At 42.7% G+C, this 15,401-nt stretch overlaps 1 long non-coding RNA gene across 1 annotated transcript; it reads left to right on the top strand.

Moving 5' to 3' along the window:
- Positions 1-1,059: 1,059 nt before the first annotated feature.
- Positions 1,060-15,278, top strand: LOC119729855. Its single transcript, XR_005271290.1, has 3 exons — positions 1,060-1,125; positions 11,898-11,978; positions 14,926-15,278. It is a non-coding gene; the product is annotated as an uncharacterized LOC119729855 (long non-coding RNA).
- Positions 15,279-15,401: the final 123 nt, after the last annotated feature.

The following is a 15,401-nucleotide window of genomic DNA, read 5'->3' as shown; positions in this document are numbered from 1 at the left end:
GTTTTTTTAATTGTTTTTTTTTTTACGAATCTGTTTAACTTTTAATATTTTTTTGATTACTTTTTCCCCCGTGGAACATCATAGTCGAACATACAGGCAGCTACATGTAAGGCCTTGAAGGATAATCTTCCCAGAGCTCCAACACTCCTTTTTGATGATTTACATTTCATCTTTTTGTAGGGTACTTAATAAGTTTATCTTTTTTCACATGCTGGCTTTTAATTTTGTGGTTTTTTTACGAATCTGTGTAACTTTTTATACTTTTTTGATTAACCTTTTTTGTTCAATATGGAACCTTCGTTTTTCTTGCAGGGTATGCAATGGTGTTTATGTGGGTTTTGTTTTAAATACATGTACATGTACAAATTAGATAGAATAGACTTTGTTTTTATACCTTATTTATTTTTATTTAATGACTTATAATATGTTTACTTATATTCATTGAATTAATAATGCCATGTTTGAAAGTGTTTATGTTTCAATGTCTTACTTTCCAATTTTATTTTTCCATGAAGATCTCTGTTCTGAATTTATGTGGTTTGAACTAAAAATGAAATAAATCGCTGTTAAATTGAGCAAGATGGCGTGAACGATGTCAAATATGAACATGAATAATTGGTTAAACTTTAATTTTAATTACTTTTGGTTAAAGCGCAATACGTTTCAATGGAAACAAATAATAAAAATGAATAATTAATTACACTTTTAAAGCGCATTTCAATGCACTTTACAACGACAAACTGCTGCCATACAGATATTTTACCTGACAACTACAATGAAAATTTATACTTAACAGCATCACTGTATTAACAGATGATAAGTGGACAAACTTTATAATATTGTCGAATGATTGAAAACGCTGTCGAATTATTGTAAACGATGGGTCCGAGTTGGTCATGCATGGGTCCGAGTTGGTAGTGGGTCCGAGTTGGTTGTAGGTCCGAGTTGGTAGTGGGTCCGAGTTGGTAGTTGGTCCGAGTTGGTTGTCGAGTGGTTTGGGTCCGAGTTGGATCGAACCCCCCCCCCCCCCGGCCCCTGACTCGGTGACAACGTCACGGCATAGTCAGGGAACCAGACTGCGTGCAACAATGGCGACTTCGGTAGCTTCAGCGCATTCGGCAGGAGGTTTGTCTTTTTATTGTATCGAAATAATTCATGATATTGGTGTTAATTATTTGATTTTATTATATCAATGCATAGTAAAACCTCTTTCAAGTCTTATATCATGAAGGTTCTGTAAATAAGGCAAGAAAAAGGCCAGAAGAGAGACGATAGATGTGTGTCCATCGTCCCTAGGAAAGGATTATCGTACTAGTGCCACGTAGTCGTAGTCGTACCAACCTCGTCCCCAGGGTGTCGAGCAGTACGCGCCCACCACTACCTGCTCTCTCACCCTGGTAAGTGGTATTGGATCATTTGCATGTGCAAGATTTTTGAACAAGTATGCAAATTAGGAGTAGTCTAGTGCCAGCCTGTGCGTTACATTTGCGTTTGTTTTTGAATGCGGTGTCTGGGGTAGAAACAGAATCAATTCGTCGCAGCGCAAGCATGGCGTGAGTTACGAAAACATGATTTTATTTTAATTAAACTGTTACGATCTTAACGAGAGAACATGCAGTATCACATTTCATATTATTGTAGTAGCTGGAAAGCCACATATCAAGGGTCGACTCGTCGGCAGGCCTCGCCGTTGTTTTATTCAACAGATGACATGACAAATGACAAGCTTCAGATCTATCTCTTATCTAGCTTTATGATCCCGAAGAAGACAAGACTTCTTTCAGTAGAAGTAAAAACCCTGAAAAATTACATTAAGTGAGGTGACAATTAAGTTTCTAACAAAGTAATCGGTCTGATTTATAAATATTATTAAATAATAAATTATACAGATAAACCTACCCCAGTGCCTTTGGCTTCCGTTATTTAAGGATACACAAAACAGCACAGCTCACAGCTTGGAGAGAAAGCCCTCGAACTGGTCTACACGTCGCAGACTAGGTATGTCTGGCTATGCCAGGCTCAGCCAAAAGAAAAGTTATCGTCTTGCACTTCAATAATAGTACGCCAAAACAGCGTAATCTCCCTGCATCTGCAGCATGCACTGGCTTTTGTGCGCTGTGTCAATAGTACGCCAAAACAGCGTAATTTCCATGCATCTGCAGCATGCACTGGCTTTTGCGCGCTGTGTCATATAGTCAAGCACAAATATAGCATATTAAGTTAAAGGTTTTTGTACAGAACTACTAATGGTGGGTACGATATAATTCAATATTTTTCCTTTTTGGAAATAAAAGTTTAAATCAGCAGTAACTTTACAATACAAGTTTGGTCACACGCTATTCAACTCAGAATGTGTGTAGCGGTTTTCTGAAAAGGTAATCAATAATGTGAACTAGCTTTACTTAAGCTTCGACTTTGGTTCCCATAAATCATATAGTGTATATGAACCATGGATATAAAAGTGTAAGTTAAACAATATAAAATAAAAGTTAAACAGTGCACCGGAATCTCTTGATACACTTGTTAAGACACGAGCTACTGTAGGCGCTGTTTGATCCCTACATGGAATTGCTAGGGAGAATTTAGTGTAGGCATCAGTAAGTACGAGAACATTTTCAATCTTCCCCTTACCGACATCAAGTTTGACAAAATCGATAGCAAGGCGTTCAAGAGGTTGAAACGCCAGCAAATGCCGCATTGGCGAACGAATTGTTGGCGTTGGCACTTTCGTCAACGTACAACGAAAACACGTCTGAACGTGATTTCGGACACAATTCGTCATTCCCGGCCAATAACAGCGCTGCTGAAGAAACGCCAATGTTCTGATTATGCCTTGGTGGCCCCAATGGTCGTGGGCTGCTTCCAAAACTAACTTACGGAGTTTTTGCGGAACAAGGAGTTGGAAAACAGTCCCTCTAGCTGGATCAACAGTTTCCCTATACAAAACGCCATTGTGTTCTGTTATTCGTGGCCATTCTTTCAACCAACCACGCACTTCGGAAGTGAGTTTAACATCATCCATATTTTGGCAAGGCTTGCATTTTTTTATACCAACTGTCCCACACAACTCGTAACGACTGATCTTCTTTCTGAAGGAGGCAAGCTCCTCATGTGAGAACGAGGGGAGCACCGCAGGGGCAGAACCGGCGGTCTCCTGTGATGTGCCTTCTGTCTTTTGGGTATGCGTTTCGGGCGCATTCTGAGCTGACACATCAATGGGTACTTGTGAACCCTCGCAGGTGAGTCCATAATTTAGTAGTTCAACGCAGGTTACTGAGGCGACATGAAGATAGCGGCTTAGGGCGTCAGCACACTTATTTGTCTTCCCGGATCTATATTTTATCTCAAGATCGAAAGGTGCTAATTGGGCTATCCATCTCTGCTCAGTAGCACCAAGTTTTGCCGTTTGTAGGTGAGACAGAGGGTTATGGTCAGTCCACACGATTGTGTGGTAACCAAGCAGGTAGTCGCGAAATTTTTCTGACACTGCCCATTTCAAGGCGAGTAATTCCAGCTTGAAACTGGATAAATCGGCATAATTTGTCTCTGCTCCGCGTAGACTTCGACTCGCGTACGCGACTGAGTGAAGTTTCCCACTGTCATCAGCCTGACACGCGCCTAAACCCTTAGCAGAACATCCTTCTCAAGTACAAAGTCGCGATCAAAGCACGGATATGCCAAGACAGGGGCCGTGCACAGTACGTCTTTCAAAACATTGAAAGCTACGTCGGCCTCTTCTGTCCAAACGAATGGGGCTGTGGCCTTCCCTGCTTTTGATTGTGCTTTACCGGTGAGCGCGTGTAAAGGCTCTGCAACGCGCACGAAACGCCTGTAGTACGAGGCTAACCCAAGGAAGGAACGCAGTTGATTTGCAGTTGTTGGGGTAGGCCAATACCTCACTCGTTCGGTTTTATCAGGATCTACTGACACTCCGTTAGAGTCTACGACATGACCCAAATGAACCACGGAATCTCTGAATAACTGACACTTTGACCCGTTTAGTTTGAGATCGTATTGTTTGAAACGACTGAAAACTTTGTCAAGTCTCTCAATGTGGCTGTCAAATGTGGCAGAGTAGACTAACAGGTCATCTAGATAGAGAATCAGCTCCGACAGGTTCAGATCTCCGAAAATGTGTTCCATTATTCTCTGAAACGTACTTGGGCTGTTGATGAGACCCTGGGGAAGACGTAAAAATTCATAGAGTCCCCAAGGTACCCTAAACGCGGTCTTATCAATAGAATCTTCTTCCATGGCTACTTGGAAGTAGCCATGGGCCATATCTAAAGAAGAAAATACTTTAGCGCCACCAAGAGCCTCTAGGGTTTCGTCTATCCTCGGCAATGGAAATGAATCTTTGGCTGTCTTCGCGTTTAAGCAACTGTAGTCAATACATAATCTGAGTTGGCCACTTTTCTTACGCACAAGAACGATGGTACTCGCGTAAGGACTAGATGATCGACGTATTATGCCCCTATCTAGAAGATCCTGAAGCAGGGTCTTCACTTCTCCAACCTTAGAAGGTAATATTCTCCGATAAGGGAGGTTCACTGGAGTATCATCGCTCAGCCGTATTTTGTGAGGGATGATGTCACAATAACCCAAATCAAAGGGCCCGGCTGAGAAAACATCGATATAATTTTTAATTAATTCCGCTGCCTTAATAGCGTCTTCTGGTGCTAAGTGTTTAAAGGTAAGACCAGGAGACATGACAAAATTGGTGCCGTCTGGAAAAACAAAGGTTTCCCTATTTTGGCTATCTGTCAGTGCATCCTCTTTTAACTCATGCTCATTGCAAGGCAAATTGCTATCTATGGAGTCATTCGGTTCGTTTTCTTCGCGAACACTGGCTACAACACGGTGCACTGACACGTGAAGCCCATCCCCATCCTGCTCAAGGAAAATCTGCTCCTCAGTATTAATTGCAGATAAAACTGCTACCTGAGTGAGCGCCGGGATAATCAAGGGCTCTGCACTAGCATTTGCTATATACAAGTTAATATTTGCACCGTCAATTTGTCCGACACCTTCAAGCACCTGACATATGAACCATCTTCGTTACCCGACTTTACTTCTCGGAAACTACCATTGTTAGACAAGCAAAGGGGAATGCTGCTCACTAAAAAACTCCTTGTTATGCAACGAATTTAAGTCGTGGTCGTTCAAAATACACTTGACACTATCCACAGTTTGCGGGGGCACAACAACACGTTCACACGTGTACACGTCTGCTCAACCAATACTGCGGTTTGCAACCAACGGAGTGCTAGATCCCAGTCTGGATCTAGCTGAACAGACCCAATTCTCTTCGAATTGGCTGCAATTCGCCTCAAAATGTTACAGCCAAGTATAACGGGGCAATAGTTTTTCTGGGAGACGTTAGCGGATGCTACCGTCTCTCTAGAAACTACGAAAGTAGCCTTAAAACTTTGGCCCAAAACTTCTAATGAGGTCTCTATGTAACCTTCTACTGGGATTTCGAGATCATTGGCGCCCATCAGTTTGATGAGCTTGCCCACGGGCTGTAATTTCCCCAAGGTGTTTGCTACATGTTTTTGATAAAACTGGCTTGACAGTAAAGAGACCTCAGCGCCTGTGTCAAGCAAACACTTTGTGGTGACCTCATTCACGATAACAGTTGCAGTAGGGCATTTACCGAGGAGCCTTTTACGAATCTCGGAAGCGGAAAGATTGACACTCCCGGCCAGTGGCTCATCCCTTTCAATAACATAATTAGAAACAACTGAAATATCGGGTACACAGTCCGTGGGCAAAAATACGGTGTGAGCCTCCGTTACACTGCCCTCTGCGACGGAGGATCCACGTTTCCCGAGGTATGGCCTTCTGCGTTCTTGCCAGCATGTTCTACAGGCTTTGTATTTTCGATTCGCTTTCGCTTGTAGCAATTTTCAGCAGTATGCCCCGGCCTGTTGCAGAATGAGCATTTGACCATAGGCTTTTTAGGCCGCTGTGAAGTTAGCAAGTGCTTCACACCATCACAAATGACTTTTATGTCTGCATTCATCGAGGTCTGCTGCGCTACTAATTGCTGTACAGAAGTAACAAGCTGTTTTTGGTTCTCTAGAACTTCAGAAAGCGCTTTGCTATCGGGTACTGCGGCGGCCCTATAAGCAGTTGCAGTTGCAACATCAGAGTCATCAGGCGCCGAATTATTGGGGTGTGACTGTTCCGTGGTAGGAAATAATTCCAACGCAAACTCACGCAGCTCACAAAACAAGATATCGGCCCGGCTATGACAGAGTTTTCGCAATTCTCGCTTGACTGAGATATCCTCCACATCTTTCATGAATTGTTCTTTCAAGGTGCTTTCTCGAAGCTGAGCAAGTGCATTTTTCTCTTGCGCATTTACTGCAGCGGCTTCGATCCGATCATGCAACCGAATTAGTACACGACTGTAATCTGTAAGGCTTTCACCTTGCAACTGCATTCGGCCGTACAGGGTTCTTGTCAAGGATTGAACGGACTCTGGAGAACCGAACCGGTTTTCAGCAGCGCGGTAAGCTTATTGAAATCATCCCGTTGTTCGTTAGGGGTACATAGCACTTCTTCCTTGGCAATCCCGCTCAAGTAATCTAAGGCAGTACTCACTTTTCCCCATCTCCAAGTCCAACTTGCCTACAATATGTCCCGATATCGGCCAACCACTCATGTATGGTCTGATCCCCAGCTCTAGTGGGAGGCCCACAAAATTTCACCAGTCGTACTGTGCTGACTCGCTGGTACTTTAAATTCTGAAATGCCCCTGCAAGAGTGTCTGCGAGAGCTTGGTTCGATTGCAATATGGCATCAGACACATCTGCAGGTAAGGCCATGGTGCAAATATCAAATTGTCAGGACAATACGGTAAGTAAGTGAGGAGATTCAAGTCACACAGAACAGTACAATAATTTAAAAAGACTAACACATGTGTGGCATCTTCATTGTGTACAAAAACATGTACAATCGCCAGTCAATCACTACAGTGTTTCATTAATTTTCCATAAATACCGACGTGAATCGTGTAAATAAAATATCAATGGGACCAAAAAAACACAAATTACACGACCTAATATTCTACATGTAGCTCCAAACCATGTGCCAACTTGCACGACGGGCTGAAATTGAAACTTGAACAAAGCTTAAAGCTTCTAAAAATAATCGCAAGTTTGTTTAAACTCTTAAAAACAAATTTTATAATAAACAAATCTTTGATACCGCCCTATAATGATAAGTTCGAACTAAATTTGACACTAGGGGTCTTGTCTGGAAGTGGAAAACGGCATGTCATCCCATCCTCGTCGCCATTCTGTAGTAGCTGGAAAGCCACATATCAAGGGTCGACTCGTCGGCAGGCCTCGCCGTTGTTTTATTCAACAGATGACATGACAAATGACAAGCTTCAGATCTATCTCTTATCTAGCTTTATTATCCCGAAGAAGACAAGACTTCTTTCAGTAGAAGTAAAAACCCTGAAAAATTACATTAAGTGAGGTGACAATTAAGTTTCTAACAAAGTAATCGGTCTGATTTATAAATATTATTAAATAATAAATTATACAGATAAACCTACCCCAGTGCCTTTGGCCTCCGTTATTTAAGGATACACAAAACAGCACAGCTCACAGCTTGGAGAGAAAGCCCTCGAACTGGTCTACACGTCGCAGACTAGGTATGTCTGGCTATGCCAGGCTCAGCCAAAAGAAAAGTTATCGTCTTGCACTTCAATAATAGTACGCCAAAACAACGTTATCTCCCTACATCTGCAGCATGCACTGGCTTTTGTGCGCTGTGTCATATAGGCCCCAATGTATACATTTGCCACGCAATGTATACATTTGCATCCAAAAAGTATGGCGTGCCTAAGCACGGGGTGACAAAATACGTTTTGATGATTTTCAAATTATTATGAATCGCCACATTAATATTAACAAACTGGAAAGGAAATGAATATTTTCGAGAAGGCGTGGACGAATGATCGCGAAAACACGTCCTGCACGTTGTGAATAACAACACCAAGTACACGATATAAATCCATTTCTAGCCAATTGCGGTATCGAATCAGGATGCAGGAAGGAAGTTTCCTATACAGGGTTTACTATTTAAACAACGTTGGAAATAAAGTAAGCACTGGGGACGAGCTTGAGTCGGTATTAAACCGATTACTTCTGCACCTTGCCAACTCGGCACCTTGCCGGCACAACAATACAGGTCCACTCCATTCAGGGGTCAGACAAGTCGACCGTTGAGACAACTCGACTCGGGACAAGTCGACCGTTGAGACAACTCGACCGTTGAGACAACTCGACCATATGTGCGATAAATGGAAAGACAAGCCGACCGTTGAGACAAGTCGCCTTGCATGTTTTGGGGCCTAGTTTTGGGGATAGTACCGGGGATTTTGACGGCGGCTGATCGCCGTCTGGGAGTGATGACACAAAAGTTTTGGGGTTTTTTTGGTTGCATATAACAGAGCTGATATAGCGCAGCATGTTGTCCGTGCACATCGTTCGTTTTTTTCCGGGCCTGTGCGCGCAACCCCGGTCAACGTGGCCGTACTGTGCAAGGTGGCATCGTTTTTGCCGGGCCTGTGCGCCCATTTGCCGGTCAACTTGTCCGTACCATGCACGGTGAGTCGGTGACATCGTTTTTGCCAGCCCTGTGCGCCCACTTATCTCATCCCCAGTCGGTCAACGTGGCCGTACCGTGCACGGTGACATCGTTTGTGCTGGGCCTGTGCGCCCACTTGCCGTACCTGCGTGCTGGGCCGGGCCCGGTCCTCGCGGGCAGGGCGCGCCGGCCCGACGCGACGGCCACCGGATTGGAGCGCCCTCTGTGCATCGAGTATATGCCCGTGCCGCACCCGGGATTGGTCCTGCCATGCAACTTTTTCCGCTCCACGTGTATACATTTCCATTAAGTCAAGCTGTCTCAACGGTCGACTTGTCCCGAGTCGAGTTGTAACAACATTTGCTATTGTGTCTGTGGGCAAAATGCTTCGCGTATTACGCGAACGCTCACCACGGGCTAGCCCCATAGGCCTAAATGTGGCCAATTTACCTCCGTAAATAAAGGCCACACTTCCACATGTACAAAAACGTGTCGAACTTTGTCAAATTTTGATTTTCACATTTAGGCTTAGTTTGTAGGGTTTTTTTTGCTTTAGAAGCATACTCACCCTTTTTATAAGCTAATCTAAAAGTGCTGCCTTTTTCAGATGTCTAATTTTTGTGAAATTTTATGTTGAAATTTTTGATACGCAAAAGTGTGCAAATGAAATTGGAAATTATGGGGGCATATGCGAAGTTCACTAATTTTCCTCTGTATTGACTAACAAGCCCCCAGATAGCAATTTCATGTCATCAAAGTCAATTTGAGCAGTGAGAAAATACAAGCATTTTCTTAGAAAACACTTACAATTTTTCAGTCCACTCTCATAGGGTTTGTACACAGAGTGTTGAGTGAACTTCGTATATGGAAATCTTTCCATTATGGGAATCTTTTCATATCGAGAATCAAAAGTATTTCTTTCGTTATCTTCGAAAGTTAAAAGTGTAGTGCTTGACGAGAATGTCGCACTTTGCCGCTGACCGATAAAGCGTAGCGTGTTTTCGCGTGGGGCAGACCAGGCTATTGTACGCACAATCACTGGTCAACATGACCATCTGTTAAATCACTTGTGCCGCCGCAGTGTAGCCTGGGTGTGATTGCTAAAGCATTTTTTTTTCTTAGGTTAGCTCATGTTTGTTGTAATTTGAAATGCACTTTCAAAGAAAATGTGACTTTCCTACCTCTTTTTGCCGTCAGAGACGTGAGACCTGCACGTTGTAGTTCTCCCAGTACGCATGAAAGCCTGACACAATGAAAGCCTGATGTTGATTGGCTGATAGAAAAACCTAGAAAAAGTTTTTGTTATCATCCAATCAGCATCGAGCTTTTAATTCGGGCGATTCACAATGCAGTGCGCCACCAAGAGTTTGCCATGGAGAAATAATTTTTTCTAGTGCAATGCATGCATTGTGGGAGATGGCCGACAAATGCGCAATGCGGGACATTTGAAATTGTTAGTTTTTCCGGCCAGAAAGTTCATAAGCATATGATTCAAGTATCTGTTTGCCTTTTTCTTTTTGTTTTATCATATATTTTGTTTGTAAGGCGGCAGAATGCTTTGCCCCAATCTTTAACAAATTACCTTGTCGCCCCCCCCCCCAGTCGCCCCCCCCCCCCCCCCACTTAGATTTTGAGTTTCTAAAAAAATTATCATTGATCTAAATCTAAATAGTCGCGAATGATCCACATGATGACCACTGAGAAACGACCCTTCGACCGGCGACCGCGGACCAGTAAGCTGACAACCGGCGTGACATAGGCCCATAGCGCATAATGATAATCTAAAATGCGTATTAACACCCACTGCACTGCTCGCTCACACCACGGAACACGTATTGTAGACAGGTGGTCCGTGGGTCACACAGTTTCAGTCAGCGATATCACGCGAATCGGCCACGCACAAACTTTTTCCTCCATTCATATAAGCTAAATAATAATAATAGACCAATTAAAATTCCTTGAAATCAGTGGCGTAGCCGGGGGGGGGGGGGCGTGGGGGGGGGCGACAGAGGGGGGCCCCATTAAACCTTGTCGCCCCCCCCCCAGTCGCCCCCCCCCTGAGATTTTGAGTTTCTAAAAAAATTATCATTGATCTACAAGACGCCATAGGCGTCAATCCTGGGGGGACAGGGGGACTGGTTCCCCCCCCCCCCCACGTTTTGAAGGGTGGGGGACACAATAAAGTTTTGCTTTTTGAAGGGTGGGGGACACAATATCAAATGTCCCCCCCCCCAGATTTTTGAACTCGTGTCTCATTTACAGGGCCCTATTATGTACTACTACAATGTATCTTTCCTTAGAAAATATTGGTTAAAGTGGTAAGAAATTGCCTCAGATCACACCACAGAGCATCGAGAATCCAATTTTTTTCGGGGCCCTTAAGCGGGCCCCGAACCCTACACCTATAGCTCAGAATACCGATAGCTGATTCAATGACTCCAACCTCGAAAACGATGTTCAAATAATTATCTTTTGCTAAGAAAATATAAGTTAAAGCATGGAAGAAAGTGGTAAGAAATTGCTTCAGATCACACCACAGAACATCTAGAATCCAATTTTTTGGGGGCCCTTAAGCGGGCCCCGAACCCCCACGCCGTAAGGGCTTCGCGCTCGCATCAGTTCTGATCAAGGTATGGTCTCCCCCCCCCCCACTTTTGAGAAGCGATTGATACCCCTACATGACGCCCCCCCCCCCCCATGAAATGTTCCAGCCCCCCCCCCAGCCCCCCCCCCCCCCCCCTGAAAAATTCCTGGCTACGCCACTGGTGGTGTATGAGAGCCTCAAACTTAAGGTATTCAAAACATGCAATTCAAGAAAATAGATTGTGAAAAATATTGAAGAAAAGTCTCCTTTAAAGATTGACTTGAGTCTTCTGGGTTGGTGAAATACTGAGGACCTTTTTTGGCCACATCAAAAACTTTGGAGAATTTTGCTGGCTTAAGAGTGAGTGAGTACAATTGAGCACTCACGGTCGAACACTGGAGCCTCCCCATGTCATGAACCTAAAATGGTTCACAGTGGATTTAAAAAGAATATTTGATAATTGTCAGCAGAAGCTAGAATTAGGAACAGGGATATTTCAAACTTGCAGAAATTTCATTTCCATGGAATTTGGGAAACAATTTTGCTCAAGCAAGGTGCCGCTTGTAAACAATCCAAGTGCACTACATTATTAGGTGGTGTCAACAGTTCCTAAGCATGGGCGTGTAGACATCCAAGACATCCCCCATGATGTCATTGTGAACTACTAAACTAACAAAAAAACTTCTGTCTTTTTTGTTTAAACTAGAGGGCCTAGATGCCGAAAAAAACAGATTCCAAGTGGAGCTTGAGTTCGTCCAGTGTCTTGCTAATCCACATTATTTGAATTGTAAGTATTCCAGACCATAACATTCAGACTGTTTGACTTTTGATCAACTTGACTGGCAACTTCTTGTCACGCACAAGTCATAATATGTATCACTACACCTCATAAATGTTCATGATCAAATTGGACCACATCATTGGCCGATTGTGCTGCGCATCCGGGAAGTAAAAATGACACCGCCCAGGTGATATCAGTAGTGAAGCCCGTCTAACCAGGATATTTTCCCCATTTTTGACGGGCTCTCGACCAATCAGAAGTCCGGATTTGGCCCCCACGTGACCCTCATTAGCATAAAATGAGCAACGGGAATCTACCATTCACCACGGGGGAGTGTGACGGGCGGAGGGGCTTGCGTAAATTTAAATAATAAAGGCGCGTACCATTATTACGGTATCGAATATTATACGTATCACAGCAGTGAAAACAATACGATGTACATAGGGACAAATACATAACATAAATTTACGTATAGTACAGTAAAAAGCCCTATATACATCTGAATTGAAGGGATTTTTCAAGCCGCATATCATACTCGTGCCTGTTTCCACTCTATCATAATAGCCTTTGTACTCGAATGGGGGAATCCAGTGACGTCATAGTGCTGACTCATCGAATGATGACAAACAACCGGACAAGTCCGGTCATGTGCATTGTCCGCGGTGTTTTTAAAATCTCCCCGTATGGAATCGTTGTTTGTGGCCGCATTGCTAAGAGAACGTTAGATACATGTACTTGTATATGCCTCGCTGTGCGTCAATGCTGAGCTTGAGATTTAGCGGTACCGAGGAACAATTTTGAGCAGAGTATTGAATTATGAAGAATCTGACCGCTGAGTTGACGACTCAGTCATGGGAAGCTGATAAAAGGATTATCGTCACCGTTATATAATCGCTTCAATAACAACCTGCATTGTGAACATATCCAAGCCATGAATGGATTCGGGGGCCATCGCTTAATTATGATGTCATTGCACTTATTTGCTGGTCGGTTTAGTGCACGTGGAGCGTTGTACTGTTGATGAGGGATGACGTATGGGGCCAGGTAGTCAACAGATAAAGCAAATAATAAGGAATGGGTATTAAGATAAATAAAAGGAAAACATTTCACACTGATGATTTTCAAGGATTATTTGAGAATTTATTTATCATTATCATGCATATAACTTTATATACGTGCACTAATATTATGCAGTCATCATAAACTGCCCATTTTATAATTTCAGACCTGTTTCTAATAATATTGTCTTTTGTACCTGACATATACCGGTTTACAATACACTGTCTATTTAAAGCCACATCGTATATAGAACCCACACAAGTTTAAATCTTCATGCATGGGCATGCTCTTCTTCTAAGCCATAAGGGATAACTGTATAAGAGTGATAAGGGGAGACTATTTCAAATACTATTTTTTTCCTATAAGACACTGCTAGATTATTTTAAAAAATGAGTAATCTTTTTGAAACTACTAGTCTTTAATCATCACTGTCTTCATCGTTTTCTTCATCCTCATCTTGTTGGAACAATCCGTCAAAAGTGTTACGGTATCTAGGCATAATTCTGTTCAGAGCAGTGTTCAATTTCATGCCCGTAATCAATTTTCGTTCGATATCTTCCACAATTTCTTGATGAGTGCCACTGTCTTTCAGATATAGGTAAAAAATCCTTGTATTTGTTGAAAAAGATTCGCTCGACTGCCCACATGGTCTTCCTGTTGGCCTTTTCCTTGGCCTGATCTTTACTCATATCCTCGTTAATGTACTTTTCATATTAAATTTTGTCACTCCACATCTCCTGGGTGGCTTCTATGGACTCTTTCAACCAGTCTCGATATGCGGTGTTGTCTTCCAAATCAGAACTAGACTCGTCTTCATCAGATAATTCGTCATCTTCCACCTCCGTTTCGGATTCCGAATCATCGTCCTCAAGATCTTCGTCTTCATCATACGTAGATTCAGCTTCATAGTTTTCCATATTATATATAGATCTTCAAATCTACGGCTTTGCCAATCAGGTTCAGAATGATCCTCCTCAACTTCATCTGTTTCAGAATCATCTACAGCATGTACATTGTCTGCATGCCTCTGTAGGTTATATCTCCGTCCGAAGCTTTTGTCACACATGTGACAAGCATAAGGTTTGACTGCAGAAATAACATTCATGTTGCAGTTTTGAAGGTTAAGCTCCGAATGGTAAGAAACGGATAAAAACGTTTAATATATAAGTCACTGCTCATCTGCTCAATTCATTGCTCATTTACTCGTGAGTAACTACTTTCTGCTCATCTTCTCATTTCCATTGCTCATCTGCTCAATTCATTGCTCATTTACTCGTGAGTCACTGCTCATCTACTCACGAGTCACTGCTCATCTACTCAGTTTCATTGCTCATTTACTCGTGAGTCATTGCTCATCTACTCATGAGTGAGCAACGAAATTTTTACTTTGAATTTTTACTTTACTTTGATGTACAGAAAAAAAATGTTCTCACGACAAAAAGTAGTAGCGCGCAGTTCCGACCCGACGCAATCGCGATGTGCCGACGACCGGCACGCGACCGGGGAAACACGGGACACTCTGCACTGTCATGATTGTGTCGGCCAATGCATTTAAGTTTCTGTGCCCCTCAAAAGCTCCCTTTTATGACTCTTTTCTTATCGGACAAATATGTGGCTTTTATAATGGTTTAATTGTTACTTCTGTCAGCGAACGATGTGTGACTTTTACAGACAATTTCATGATTGTTTATATTCTGTTCACGAAAATGTGAAAAAAATAAACATGTACACATGTACATATTTGTCCTAGTCAGCTAGTACTGTAGTAGGCTTAGCTAGCTAGCCTACTCCATTGTTTTACTCATAAAAATAATTGCGAAGTCTTATGTGGTTTTTTTTTCTCCGTCATCAAACAATAAATATCTCTATCTTACGTTTCTTCTTCTCTTGATAGATGTCATCAAAGAGCATGTAAACACACTCAGATTCCACTCATGCAGGGATAAGAAACACTTCCCTCTCTGGACTCAACTGACCTAACGGCAGGATTTCAAAGTAAAATCATCGACTACAGTCTGCAGCAACCACTTTAAATACGGCCAGCCATATCCTGATGAACTTCACCCATCTTTATTTTTGAGAGGATACGACCTTCCTGAGACACTGAAAAGAGCACCGGTGAAGAGTCGAGCATTGGATCTCACTACACCACTGCCGGCCATCTGAGAAAATCAAAACCTTGCTGTACCTTTTCTTAAGTTTTTAGCTGTTTCGGTGTACACACCGAAACAGCTCTTGTTTTCGTTAAGATTTTTTTTTAGCTGTTTCGGTGACACACCGAAACAGCTCTTGTTTTCGTTAAGATTTTTGGCTTTTTCGCAAATTTGCGAAAAAGCCTTTGTTTTTGTTCTCATTTTTTTTTTTGGCTTT

Source organism: Patiria miniata, unplaced genomic scaffold (genome assembly GCF_015706575.1).
Source record: "Patiria miniata isolate m_02_andy unplaced genomic scaffold, ASM1570657v1 HiC_scaffold_1, whole genome shotgun sequence".
NCBI lineage: Eukaryota > Metazoa > Echinodermata > Asteroidea > Valvatida > Asterinidae > Patiria > Patiria miniata.
This window is presented reverse-complemented; position numbering and strand designations above follow the sequence as displayed.